This window comes from Scyliorhinus torazame, chromosome 8, assembly GCF_047496885.1.
Source record: "Scyliorhinus torazame isolate Kashiwa2021f chromosome 8, sScyTor2.1, whole genome shotgun sequence".
Taxonomy (NCBI): Eukaryota; Metazoa; Chordata; class Chondrichthyes; order Carcharhiniformes; family Scyliorhinidae; genus Scyliorhinus; species Scyliorhinus torazame.
The window spans coordinates 97,700,992-97,715,050 of NC_092714.1; the positions used below are offsets into that span (position 1 = coordinate 97,700,992).

Below are 14,059 nucleotides of genomic sequence, written 5' to 3' on the forward strand. Positions count from 1 at the left end.
GGAAGAGAAGAATTTGGATTGGTTACTCATGTTTGATGTGTTGGGTACTCTGGATCTGTGGAGACTGCGTTTACCTTAGCAGTAACATAGACAGGCTACCAACACTTGTCATAGTACAACTCTATTTTATTTAACTAAGAGCTGTTAAACATACTTGCACTGTGGGTCGGCACTATGTTCGATTGACTGAAGACCTATGCCTAACCTGACCAGCCTATACTGCTAGCACATGGTGGATGTTTGTGCTACTGACTGCGGGCTCTGTCTGTCTCAGAGGCTGCATCCCGAATGAGCGGGAAAACTAGTGCCCTCTGTCTTTATAGTGACCGTGCCCTAACTGGTGATTGGCTGCCGTGTTGTGTGTGTTGATTGGTCTTGCAGTGTGTCAGTTAGTATGTGTCTCTGCACCATCAAATACTGATGTGTATATTATGACATCTCCCCTTTTAAAAAAAAAATGTGTGTTCGTGGCAATAAATAATGTAGTGCGCAAATGTTCCTAACTATGTGTGGCACATGCGAGCATATTTACAGGACTATGTACAGAAACTCTAAGATATTTACATTGGAAAGTGTCCAGTGCAGATGGACAGTATGTAACACAAAATATAACTAGAACAACAGTATGTACAAACCAATGAGTTAATCAAACAGGGTAACGAAACAATGAGTTCAAAGAGTCCATGAATTCAGGCAGTTCAGAAATTCAGTCTCTGAGGTGGGTGCCGAATTCTGGTTGACCGCCTCAAGGGTGGATAAGGGCCGCCTGTTCTGGAATGGGCGGGACTGTGTCAGACTCAGAGGGTGGCAGAGCGAAATGGAGATCTGCAAAGTCCGTGACGGCGAGGCAGGACATGATGATCTGGTGGCGAGCGAGGAAGGAGTCGTAATGCCCGCCTATTTCGGCGAAAAAGAGAGCCGTCTTGTAGACGAACCAAAAATGTCCTGGGGGCCACTTGTCTGAGCACCACAGCGGTGGCGGACCAACCACCATCGGGAGGTTGGACACGGACCTCGTCATCAGGTGCCAGAGCAGGGAGATCCGTGGCGCCGGCGTCGTACGCTTGTGTTGGCCCGAGACAACTGCATTTGACGAAGGACTGGAAGCTTGTCCAAGTCCGGGACAGGAATGGCTGGCACCGTCGCCCGCAGCGTGCGATTCATCAACAATTGAGCCGGTGACAGGCCGGTGGACAATGGAGCTGATCTGTAAGCAAGCAGGGCGATGTAAAAATCGGATCCTGCATCAGCCGCCTTGCACAGGAGTCGTTTGACAATGTGCACCCCCTTTTCAGCTTTGCCATTGGATTGGGGGTAATGGGGACTGGACGTGACATGTGTGAAGTTGTATTGTTTGGTAAAATTGGACCACTCCTGACTGGCAAAACACGGGCCATTGTCGGACATGACCGTGAGCGGGATGCCATGGCGAGCGAAGGTTTCCTTGCACGCACGGATGACCGCAGTTGAGGTGAGGTCGTATAGCCTAACTACCTCCGGGTAGTTTGAGAAATAGTCCACTATGAGGACGTAGTCCCAGCCAAGTGCATGGAACAGGTCGATGCCCACTTTGGTCCAGGGGGACGTGACCAACTCATGGGGTTGCAAGGTCTCCCTTGGCTGAGCAGGCTGGAAACGCTGGCATGTTGGGCAGTTAAGAACGGCGTCGGCAATGTCCTTGTTGATTCCAGGCCAGTACACTGCCTCACGGGCCCGTCAGCGGCATTTCTCCACTCCCAGGTGGCCCTCATGGAGCTGCTCAAGGACGAGGTTCCACATGCTGTGCGGAATGACGATCCTGTCCAACTTTAGTAGAATTCCATCTACCACCACCAGGTCATCTTTAATGTTATAGAATTGAGGGCATTGGCCCTTGAGCCACCCGTCTGTCAGGTGGCGTATGACACGTTGGAGCAGGGGATCGTTGGCTGTCTCACGATGAATCTGGATGAGTCGTTTGTCCATGGCGGCAGATTGGATGCGGCAAATGCCACCTGAGCATCAATTTGGCACACAAAGCCAGCTGGGTCGCAGGGTGCGGTGACAGATCGGGAGAGTGCATCGGCGACGATGAGCTCCTTACCCGGGGTGTAGACGAGTTCGAAGTCGTACCGCCTGAGTTTAAGGAGAATGCGCTGCAGGCACGGCGTCATGTCGTTAAGGTCTTTTTGAATGATATTGACCAGTGGCCTGTGGTCTTTCTCGACTGTGAACTTTGGGAGTCCATAGACATAGTCATGGTATTTGACGACTCCGGTAAGAAGGCCCAGGCACTCTTTTTCAATTTGCGCATAGCGCTGTTTGGTGGGCGTCATTGCACGTGACGCGTATGCGACAGGAGCCCATGAGGAGGCGTCGTCACGTTGAAGGAGCACTGCTCCAATGCCGGACTGACTGGCATCCGTGGAGATCTTTGTTTCTTTGGTCGGATCGAAAAATGCCAACACCGGGTCCTTGGTCAGCTTCGCCCTGAGTTCCCGCCATTCTTGTTCGTGGGCAAGGAGCCATTGGAACTCGGTCGTCTTCTTAGCCAGGTTCCTGAAAGCCATGGTGTGGGAGGCGAGGTTAGGGATGAATTTCCCCAGGAAATTGACCATGCCCAGGAAGCGGAGGACCGCCTTCTTGTCCTCCGGTGTCTTCATGGCCTTAATGGCAGATACCTTGTCAGCATCCGGCTGCACGCCAAACTGTGAAATGTGGTCTCTGAGGACTTTAAGTTCTGTTTGACCAAAGGAGCATTTGGCCCTGTTGAGGCGGAGGCCATGCTCATGGATTCGTCGGAAGACGTGTTGGAGGCGATCAATGTGCTCCTGCGGGGTGGTAGACCAGACGATGATGTCGTCCACATATACACGAACCCCTTCGATACCTTCCATCATCTGCTCCATTATTCTGTGGAACACTTCCGATGCAGAGATGATGCCAAACGGCATCCGGTTGTAACAAAATCGGCCAAATGGGGTGTTAAAGGTGCAGAGCTTCCTACTGGATGCGTCGAGTTGGATCTGCCAGAACCCCTTGGATGCGTCCAGCTTGGTGAAAAATTTGGCACGAGCCATCTCGCAGGTGAGTTCTTCGCGCTTTGGAATGGGATAGTGTTCTCTCATAATATTGCGGTTGAGGTCCTTGGAATCAATATATATGCGTAATTCGCCAGGTGTTTTTTTTACGCACACCATAGAGCTGACCCAGTCAGTCGGTTCTGTAACTTCCGAAATTACACCCTGGTCTTGGAGGTCCTCCAGCTGCTGCTTGAGGCGGTCCTTGAGGGGTGCTGGTACCCTGCGAGGTGCGTGCACCACAGGCGTGGCATTCGGTTTTAACAAGATTTTATAAATGTATGCGAGTGAGCCCATGCCCTCGAATACACCGTGGTATCGGGTGATGATGGCGTTCAGCTGTGTCCGAAAGTCAGCGTCCTGAGATGCGGAAGCATCAGTGGGTGACAGGGAGTGAACCCTTTGGACAAGGTTTAGATGTTTGCACGCCTAAGCACCAAGCAGGGAGGCTTTAGTGGATTCCACTATTTCGAATGGCAGGTTAGCCTTTAATGACTGATGCGACACTTCAAGCTGGCAAGAGCCACTGGCAGCAATGGCACTACCATTATAGGCGGATGGCAGGATGGTAGGCTTGACATGGAGGCTTTCGAGGTCGGACCGCGCAATGAGGTTGGCTGAAGCGCCGGTGTCCAGGCGGAATCTGATGCGGGATCGGTTGATCGTGAGGGTGGCACACCACTCATCGTCCGGATCAATGCCGAATATTGGGAGAGACTTGGCTTTTGTCTTCTGGAGCATCTTGTGTTTGGTGATGGTGCCCACCCGAAATGGTGCTTTAGACTCCTCGGTGTCAAGGTCCGGAATCAAGTTGGAGTCAGAATTGGTGACCGGTGGCTGGATGGTTCGAACATCCCTGCGTGGCTGGTTGGAGCGACGAGGGGTAGCAGGTTGAGCAGACCTGCATAGGGCTGCATAGTGGCCAAGCTTGCCACATTGGAGACAGCGTCGGGATTTTGCAGGACATTGCCGCTTTAAGTGGGCGGAGCCACAGTTGTCGCACGTCGTGACATCAGAACGTTCGGTCGCCACCGCGCATGCGCGGTGCAGTCATACATAGTGCGCGCCTGCGCAGTGCGGTCTTCGGCCTCGCCGTCACCTCGGTCAGTGCGCTCATGCGCGGGAGCCCGCGAAAAGGCCGCCCTCATCCAGACTTAGGCCCTGGAGTTGTTTAATGGCTTGCACCCGCTCTGCCTCGTGGGGACCTTGCCGTGCCATTTCAGCCACTTGAATGTGCGAGGATCGGTTAGTGGCTGTCATAATATACACCAGTATATTATGGTGCAGACACACACACACACACACACTGATGGACATGCAGTGGGACCAATCAGCATACACAACACCCCAGCCAATCACCAGTGAGAGCACACGTACTATAAAGACAGGGGACAGGAGAGTTCCCGCTCATTCTAGTAGCAGCCAGCTCGGAGCACAGAGCTCCCAGCCTGCAACACAGACATTCACCATGTGCTGAGTGCATCATCTGGTTAGGACTAGGCAAGGGTAAACAGTTAAAGCTGGTATTGCATTTACCCACAGTTCAAGTATGTTAATATAGTTAACCTTATAATAAAATAGAGTTGCACCACTTCAAGTGTTGGTGACCTGTTTGTGATCCAGAACAGCCAACAAATCATGATACCAGGGGTGAACTGGTTCAGTCCAGATAGCCATACCTCAGCGTACAGTGACAACCAGCAACGATACCCAGGCAAGATGTTCAAGATCCGGGTTCCGCAGCAGCTCCAGTGCCACGGCGATCTCCGCAAAAACTGGCGGGCATTCCGGCAAAAGTTTGAAATCTTCCTGCTGGCAGCCAAACTAGAAGACCTGGCCGATCCTGAAACAATAGAGCTTCTCCTCACCATCGCCGGTGCCAGAGCAGAAGAAATCTTTTAAAAATTCAAGTTCTCCTAGGGGCAAAACAGGAGCGACTTCCAGGCAGTCCTGGACAAATGCAGCAAATACTGTGAGGAAAACACACTCCAACCAGCAAGGAAAGGTAAGAGAAGCGCCAGTACTCACCTAGAGACCGAAATCCCAGAGCAGAGAACGATTTTTGTCGGCGGCCATCTTTCTAAAGGGACTGCACTTGCGCAGTTGCGCGACGCCGCGCATGCGCAATCACGAAAACGGCCATCAGTAAAGGAACCGCGATCTGCGCATGTGCAAATGCCTCCTACGTGCGACGTCATGCACGTCATGACGTCAGAGGCCCAGGATCACGCCCATTTAAAGGGGAAACGTCCCAAATTTTAAAAAAATCTTTTAAAGCTGTAAAACAACCTTCCTCCACCTGGAATGACAGCACAATGCCTCAAATTGAACCGGGATATGAAATAAACCTCCAAAGAACCCTGCAACAAGCAGTTATCTACACCCAAACCGAGTCCGATTCCGACTACCCGCAGACCAGTGACACCGAGGACCCAAGGGAGCCTTTTCGAGTCGCTGTTATAACAAAGAACAGGCTGTCCCCGAATCAAAACCACCAGCCGCTGTCAGTGCACAGCATTGATCCAGACGATGAGTGGTGTGCCACCCTGACGGTCAACCAGAATTCGTTGCCCACCTCAGAGACTTGACTTATGAGTTTTACAATGTTGGACTCTTTGATCTGTTCTGTTATCCTGTTTCATCATTCCAGTAGTTTGTATATAATGTTCATTTCGTTGTTGGTGTGACACCCCTATTTCTCTGCACCAGGCACCTTCCCGTTTAAGGGGATTAGCCTCATGTACATAGTCATGTAAATAACACGCACACACATAGTCAGGTACATTCACTACGATATTTATTGTCAAGCAGGCACATGTTCTTTATATAAAAGGGGGGATGTCATAATATACACCAGTATATTATGGTGCAGACACACACACATACACTGATGGACATGCAGTGGGACCAATCAGCATACACAACACCACTGCCAATCACCAGTGAGAGCACACGCACTGTAAAGACAGGGGATAGGAGAGTTCCCGCGCCTACTAGTAGCAGCCAGCTCAGAGCACAGAGCTCACAGCCTGCAACACAGACATTCACCATGTGCTGAGTGCATCCAGAACACCCAACACATCAGTGGCGTGTTCATGCAGAACGCAGGTCTCGATGGCTATCGCAAGGGTGAGCTGTTTAACCTTGAGGTGCTGCTGGCGTAGGGGGTCCAATTGCACACCAAAAACGTTCTGGTCACGGATCATCGAGTCGGAGGTGGAGCCGTAATTGCAGGACTGTGCGAGGATGCGAAGGTGGGTGAGGAAAGATTGAAAAGGTTCATCCTTATCCTGCAGACGCTGTTGAAAGACATAGCACTCAAAACTTTCATTTACCTCAATGTCACAGTGACTGTCGAATTTGAGCAGGACTGTCTTGAACTTGGACTTGTCTTCACCTTCAGCGAAAGTGAGAGAGTTGAAGTTATGGATGGCGTGGTCTCCGGCCGCGGAAAGGAAGAGAGCAATCTTCCTGGCGTCAAAAGCAGCTTCCAGGTCTGTAGCTTCAAGGTATAGCTAGAATCGTTGTTTAAAGATGTTCCAGTTCGCACCTAGGTTGCCGGTGTTGCGGAGCAACGGGGGAGGGTGGACGCTGTCCATACTACCGGATGGCTGATTGCTAGTCGAAGGCAGATCACTTGAAGGTAGGTCTATTAAACTCTAACATCACATACTGGTACCATGATGTGTTGGATACTCTGGATCTGTGGAGACTGCATTTACCTTAGCAGTAACATAGACAGGCTACCAGCACTTGTCATAGTACAACTCTATTATATTTAACTAAGAGCTGTTAAACATACTTGCACTGTGGGTCGACACTCTGTTCGATTGACTGAAGACCAATGCCTAACCTGACCAGCCCATACTGCTAGCACATGGTGGATGTTTGTGCTACTGACTGCGGGCTCTGTCTGTCTCAGAGGCTGCATCCCGAATCAGCAGGAAAACCCGTGCCTTTATAGTGACCGTGCCCTAACTGGTGATTGGCTGCTGTGTTGTGTGTGTTGATTGGTCTTGCAGTGTGTCAGTCAGTATGTGTCTCTGCATCATCATGTGTCTCTGATGTGTATATTATGACAATGTTCACCTGCTCTCACTTTCCATTCCCCTCAACTATCTTTCCACAGTTCAACTTAGGGAAACGCTCTCAACAACCAAAAATTCTCTGACCCCGGGGCCGGGTTGGAAAATCGGCGGGCCGGGCGCAATTCACGTGACGCCGCACTGACGCCGGTCTGCTGATTCTCCGGTCACCGGAGAATCGGCGAAATTGGCGCCGGCGAGGGTGGCACGGTCGGCACGGCGCCAGTCGGGGGCCACTCTACCTGCCGAGAATCGCCCCTCCGGCGATGCTGCGTACGGGATGGGCCGAGTAGCCGCCGAGATAGCCCGGGTCTCGCCGGCGCTATTCACATGTGGTCTTACCCGGCGGGACATCGGCGTCCATCCTGCGGGGGGCGGCCCGACCCCGGGGGGTGGGGGGTGGCCTCCACCATGGCCTGGCCCGCGATCGGGGCCTACCAATCGGCGGGCCAGCTTCTCCTGGTTGGGGCCTCTTTTACTCCGCGCCGGGCCCTGTTGCTCTCCACCATGTTGCGTCGGAGCCAGCGCAGAGAAGGAACCTTCTGCGCATGCGTGAGTTTGCGCCGGTCGCAGTGCGCATGTGTGAGTTCATGCCGGTCCCAATGCGCATGCACAGACCTGCAGCGCCCGTTTGACGCCGGTATTGGCAGCTGGAGGTGTGTGAGTCGCTCCAGTGCCGTTCTGGCCCCCTGTACGGCTCAGGATCGCAGTTCCTCGGAGCCTGTTGACGTCGTTGTAAATCGCAATGGTGTTTACGACGGCATCAACACTTCGCCTCAGGATCAGAGAATCCCGTCCCATGTTTTCTCAGTACAGTATTCTGTACAGATGATTTCTCTGGATGGATAAAAGTCACCTGAATTAATATGGCAGCTGAAGATTTGTCTGGGAGATCACAACCGGAAATCTATCCCAGTGTTTATTTTTTTAATTGAAAACACCAATTCGTCCTCTAAACATCCTTCTTTTCGGATGAGTATCCATGAGTTCTGGATTCCAATGTTCAGCATCCACAGGGTTCCTTTCAAGCCTTGGGAATGTTAGAATCCAGAGCAAAGATGGACGCAGTCTAATTTCCATCAAAGCTGTCAGACACCAGATTGATTGACCAGAATGTCACACGGACATTCCATTACTGTGAGCCCCTGTACTGAATTAATAAAACTGACCATATGCTCCATGATTGACTACATTGTCTCCATACATTTTCTCTCTGGAATACCTCACACAAGTTGGAGCTAGACATCTCCAAGCTGTCCACATTGTATGCTGCCTCGAGAGCAGGTAGTCCAGTGTACTAAGTAATTTTTTGTGCAGCTAACAGTCTTCTTATACATATTGGACACTTGGTCAGCATCTGTGCAAGGTCAGGATGTGGTCTCAGTTTTTGCTAAGCTGGTTTCTGGCCATCCTATTCCCTTTCCCTCATTGCTGCATGATAGTGCTTGTGTCTCCCATTGTAGACCTCTCTACATTCAGTGGGAGCCAGTTCCTGAACTGGCAAGAGTGGGGTTGAGTAATATTGTGCATTCTCAAAGGTGTCCGATCTTCCTCATGCATCACTGGGGCCTTCTATTCGCTGGATCTGGTGAAGGAAGAAAGAGTTAATGTTCAGCAGTTTGTTTTTACAGAGATATAGGAGTGTCTGTTTGCAGTAGCACAACTTCTTCATAGAGAATGTGTATAAGTAGGGATTTGAGTGAGAAGAGATAAGATGGCCAAAAACCCTGGGGAGTGGGTCCTTCAGCCTCACCATTCACAATGCTTCTGCTATGCTCCCTGCTCACAATATTCATTCTGATCTCTTCAATTAATGGCTGATTCTTGCTGCACATTGTTGTGTTCGAGCATCTCCTACAAGTTGAAAGAGAGCACGTGGACTGTGAAAGATTGTAAGGAGGACCTGGCAGATAGAGTAAAAAGGGTAGAAAGTAAAATATGCACGTCTGGCAATGTTTGGTTCATGAATGATGCCGCATGATGTCATGGAGACCGCAGGGCCATGTGAATGCAGTCTATCACACCCTGCACCTGGAGCATGCCCGCTGTGAGCAAAGTCCATGATCTGGGCATCCTGGATCTCCTGGTCACAGTCCAAGTTTATATACCTGTGTGCCCTCACATGGAGGGCATCCCTTATGAATTTGTGTGTGGCTGACTGGAAAATGCCACACATGTCACCCGTGCTGCCCTGAAATGAGCTGCTTGTTATAGAAGTTCAGAACAGCAGTAACATTAAGAGCCATGGGCAGTGGATGGCCTCCCATTTCTTGTGATGCAGCTCTTGAAGGACATGGAAAAGGTGGTCCACCATCCCCCAAAACTAAAGCTTCGACATCTGCAGTTAGGTTGTCCAACTTTGGAAGATCCTTTGCCGGTAGTATCTCCTTCGGGGCTCCACCATCTGTGGTGCTGATCCCAGTACAGCTACAGGCCATGCTTCCTCCTCCCCTGCATGGAGCATGTCCAGGCCACATGCAGTGGTGCATCAATGTCTGTGCTGTTGCTTAATAGTTATGAGTAAAATAGTTAACTCAGCTGGCTCCATGATTCTCCAGAATCATACACTGAATAAAGAGATCAAAGTAGTCATTGAGGATTCCTGACAGAGCCCTGACCTTCAGTCCTCCACATCTCTGGGACATCCATACATGCACTTCCCCTTACCAAGTGCCTATCCATTGAGCCTCACACCCTCCCCTTTCACACTATAGCCATTTCCCCACAGTTGTCCTTCTCAATTCCATCTTGATGAGGCATGTGGACTTCGAAGGTCTGAGGTGGCACCTTACGACAGGTGGCACCTTACGACAGCCTGGAGTTAGGTAAAAGAGCAGTTGAGTAGATGCATGGGACCAGCACTGCATCCTCATGGGGAACCTCAAAGATGCCCCCATGTCATGACCTTGAATGGGGTGAATGATAATAGACATCACCGGCATGCTTTGCACAGGGGTAAAACTCTGTCATTTGTGTAATGACAATGCTTATATGAACTCTGGAATTCAATGCTTGAGGCCAATACTTCCAAGTATTTTGATAAAAACAGCAGGGCCAGTAATGTTTGGGAGAGATTCTTCTTGTTTCCCATTAACAACCCGGAACTGTGAGACAATGAACACTAATGGGGAGAGAAACTTGGAAGCTCCATTCCTGGAGAGCCTTGAATCACCAACCTTTTGGTTCACAGCCAAAAGCACTGACCAATTACGCTACAGAGAATCATAGAATCATAGAATTTACAGTGCAGAAGGAGGCCATTCGGTCCATCGAGTCTGCACCAGCTCTTGGTAAGACCACTGTACCTGAGCCCACACCTCCACCCTATCCCCGTAACCCAGCAACCCCATCTAACCTAAGGGCAATTTAGCATGGCCAATCCACCTAACCTGCACATCTTTGGACTATGGGAGGAAACCGGAGCACCCGGAGGAAACCCACGCAGACACGGGGAGAACGTGCAGACTCCGCACAGACAGTGACCCAAGCCGGGAATCGAACCTGGGATCTGGCGCTGTAAAGCCATAGTGCTAACCATTCAGTAAGTTTTAAAGTGCTGGTGGACAAGGATAAGAGTGGTCCTAGGGTGAATGTGCTAAATTGGGGGAAGGCTAATTATAACAATATTAGGCGGGAACTGAAGAACATAGATTGGGGGCGGATGTTTGAGGGTAAATCAACATCAGACATGTGGGAGGCTTTCAAGTTGAAAGGAATTCAGGACCGGCATGTTCCTGAGGAAGAAGGATAAATACGGCAATTTTCGGGAACCTTGGATAACGAGAGATATTGTAGGCCTCGTCAAAAAGAAAAAGGAGGCATTTGTCAGAGCTAAAACGCTGGGAACAGCCGAAGCCTGTGTGGAATATAAGGAAAGTAGGAAGGAACTTAAGCAAGGAGTCAGGAGGGCTAGAATGGGCCACGAAAAGTCATTGGCAAATAGGGTTAAGGAAAATCCCAAGGCTTTTTACACGTACGTAAAAAGGAAGAGGGTAGCCAGGGAAAGGGTTGGCCCACTGAAGGATAGGCAAGGGAATCTATGTGTGGAGCCAGAGGAAATGGGCGAGATACTAAATGAATACTTTGCATCAGTATTCACCAAAGAGAAGGAATTGGTGGATATTGAGTCTGGAGAAGAGTGTGTAGATAGCCTAGGTCACATTAAGATCCAAAAAGACGAGGTGTTGGGCGTCTTGAAAAATATTAAGGCAGATAAGTCCCTGGGGCCTGATGGGATCTACCCCAGAATACTGAAGGAGGCTAGAGAGGAAATTGCTGAGGCCTTGACAGAAATCTTTGGATCCTCACTGTCTTCAGGTGATGTCCCGGAGGACTGGAGAATAGCCAATGTTGTTCCTCTGTTTAAGAAGGGTAGCAAGGATAATCCAGGGAACTACAGGCCGGTGAGCCTTACGTCAGTGGTAGGGAAATTACTGGAGAGAATTCTTCGAGACAGGATCTACTCCCATTTGGAAGCAAATGGACGTATTAGTGAGAGGCAGCATGGTTTTGTGAAGGGGAGGTCGTGTCTCACTAACTTGATCTAGTTTTTCGAAGAGGTCACAAAGATGATTGATGCAGGTAGGGCAGTGGATGTTGTCTATATGGACTTCAGTAAGGCCTTTGACAAGGTCCCTCATGGTAGACTAGTACAAAAGGTGAAGTCACACGGGATCAGAGGTGAGCTGGCAAGGTGGATACAGAACTGGCTAGGTCATAGAAGGCAGAGAGTAGCAATGGAATTATGCTTTTCCAATTGGAGGGCTGTGACTAGTGGTGTTCCGCAGGGATCATTGCTGGGACCTGTTCTGTTTGTAGTACATATAAATGATTTGGAGGAAAATGTAACTGGTCTGATTAGTAAGTTTGCAGACGACACAAAGGTTGGTGGAATTGCGGATAGCGATGAGGACTGTCAGAGGATGCAGCAGGATTTAGATTGTTTGGAGACTTAGGCGGAGAGATGGCAGATGGAGTTTAATCCGGACAAATGTGAGGTAATGCATTTTGGAAGGTCTACTGCAGGTAAGGAATATACAGTGAATGGTAGAACCCTCAAGAGTATTGAAAGTCAGAGAGATCTAGGTGAACAGGTCCACAGGTCACTGAAAGGGGCACCACAGGTCACTGAAAGGGGCAACACAGGTGGAGAAGGTAGTCAAGAAGGCATATGGCATGCTTGCCTTCATTGGCCGGGACATTGAGTATAAGAATTGGCAAGTCTTGTTGCAGCTGTATAGAACCTTAGTTAGGCCACACTTGGAGTATCGTGTTCAATTCTGGTTGCCACACTACCAGAAGGATGTGGAGGCTTTAGAGAGGGTGCAGAAGAGATTTACCAGAATGTTGCCTGGTATGGGGGGGCATTAGCTATGAGGAGCGGTTGAATAAACTCGGTTTGTTCTCACTGGAACGAAGGAGGTTGAGGGGCGACCTGATAGAGGTCTACAAAATTATGAGGGGCATAGACAGAGTGGATAGTCAGAGGCTTTTCCCCAGGGTAGAGGGGTCAATTACTAGGGGGCATAGGTTTAAGGTGCAAGGGGCAAGGTTTAGAGTAGATGTACGAGGCAAGTTTTTTACACAGAGGGTAGTGGGTGCCTGGAACTCGCTACCGGAGCAGGTGGTGGAAGCAGGGACGATAGTGACATTTAAGGGGCATCTTGACAAATACATGAATAGGATGGGAATAGAGGGATACGGACCCAGGAAGTGTAGAAGATTGTAGTTTAGTCGGGCAGCATGGTCGGCACGGGCTTGGAGGGCCGAAGGCCATGTTCCTGTGCTGTACCTTTCTTTGTTCTTTGCTACCGTGCTTAGCTTCAGAGATCTGACATTTTCAGACTAATATGGCCGTAGGCTAGGCCTACTGCACCTGGTATTACCAAGTGGTCTCCCATCCAAATACTAACCAGGCCTGAGTGTGCTTGTCTTCTGGGACCAGAAGGGATTGCATTTTCATACTTGTATGGCAGTAGGCAGGTTGACGCTTCCAAAGTGTGAAGAACTTGGCTCCAGTAAATGGTACTGATGTTTAGTTCCACAGGTGTCATTGGCACAATTGACTAGTCAAGGAAGGGTGAGGTAGCTTTTCAGGCAAATAACTACCTCTTGTGGCAAAAGAGGCAAAGCTGATTCAAGTGAAGCCTGCAATTAGCATACAACACATTACTAAAGTGTACCCTCATTCTCCCAGGTCACAAGGGTACAGAGTTGACAAGCCTTCCATCAACTGCAACCATCCACCCCAACATATTCAAACATCCCTGACAAGTGGATTCGAACTTCTATGCAGCTTCCCACCTTTGTCCTGCATTGCTGCCCGAGTGTAGGGTTTAACTCAGACTGTTTTTCCCCCCAAGTAAGATGGTCTTCAACCCTTATGAGGCAGAGATGCAACCCATTCCTGAGTTCCTCATTCTGCTCTTACAGCCTGGCCTCGAATGGAACCCCACACAGGTACCTCACTGTCTCCCCTAGTTTTGGCCCTCTCTACTCACCTTCTCCCACCCACTTTCCAGCTCCCATGAAGGAAAGGCACTCCCTCAGCAGTGATTTGGGCACAGGTCCAGCAAGGAACAGATAGAAAGCGATGCCTACAAGACAGCCTCCTACCTCCTGAAAGCAGGGGGCTCCCCGGCATGAAGGGAAGGTAAGGGCTGTGAGTAACCCCTCCCTGCGAGATTAAGACCAAACCCCACCCCCAGCCCTAAATTGAAGTTACCAACCATGTCATCTTTAGTGCGCCTGGAGCATTTCACACCCTGCAGGGTGATAACTGGCTGAGAGCTGACCTCCAAAATCCCCCTCGGAGGTGAGACCACCAGATTCACATTCACATAAACCTGTTGTAAATGGTGTCAGCCTGACATCACACCAGCACCCGCTGAATATTCAGTGAAGGGGAAAGTCTCA

General features: G+C 50.0%; 1 pseudogene; it reads right to left on the minus strand.

The window, feature by feature from the left end:
• Positions 1-13,007: 13,007 nt before the first annotated feature.
• Positions 13,008-13,124, minus strand: LOC140428959 (5S ribosomal RNA; annotated as a pseudogene).
• Positions 13,125-14,059: the final 935 nt, after the last annotated feature.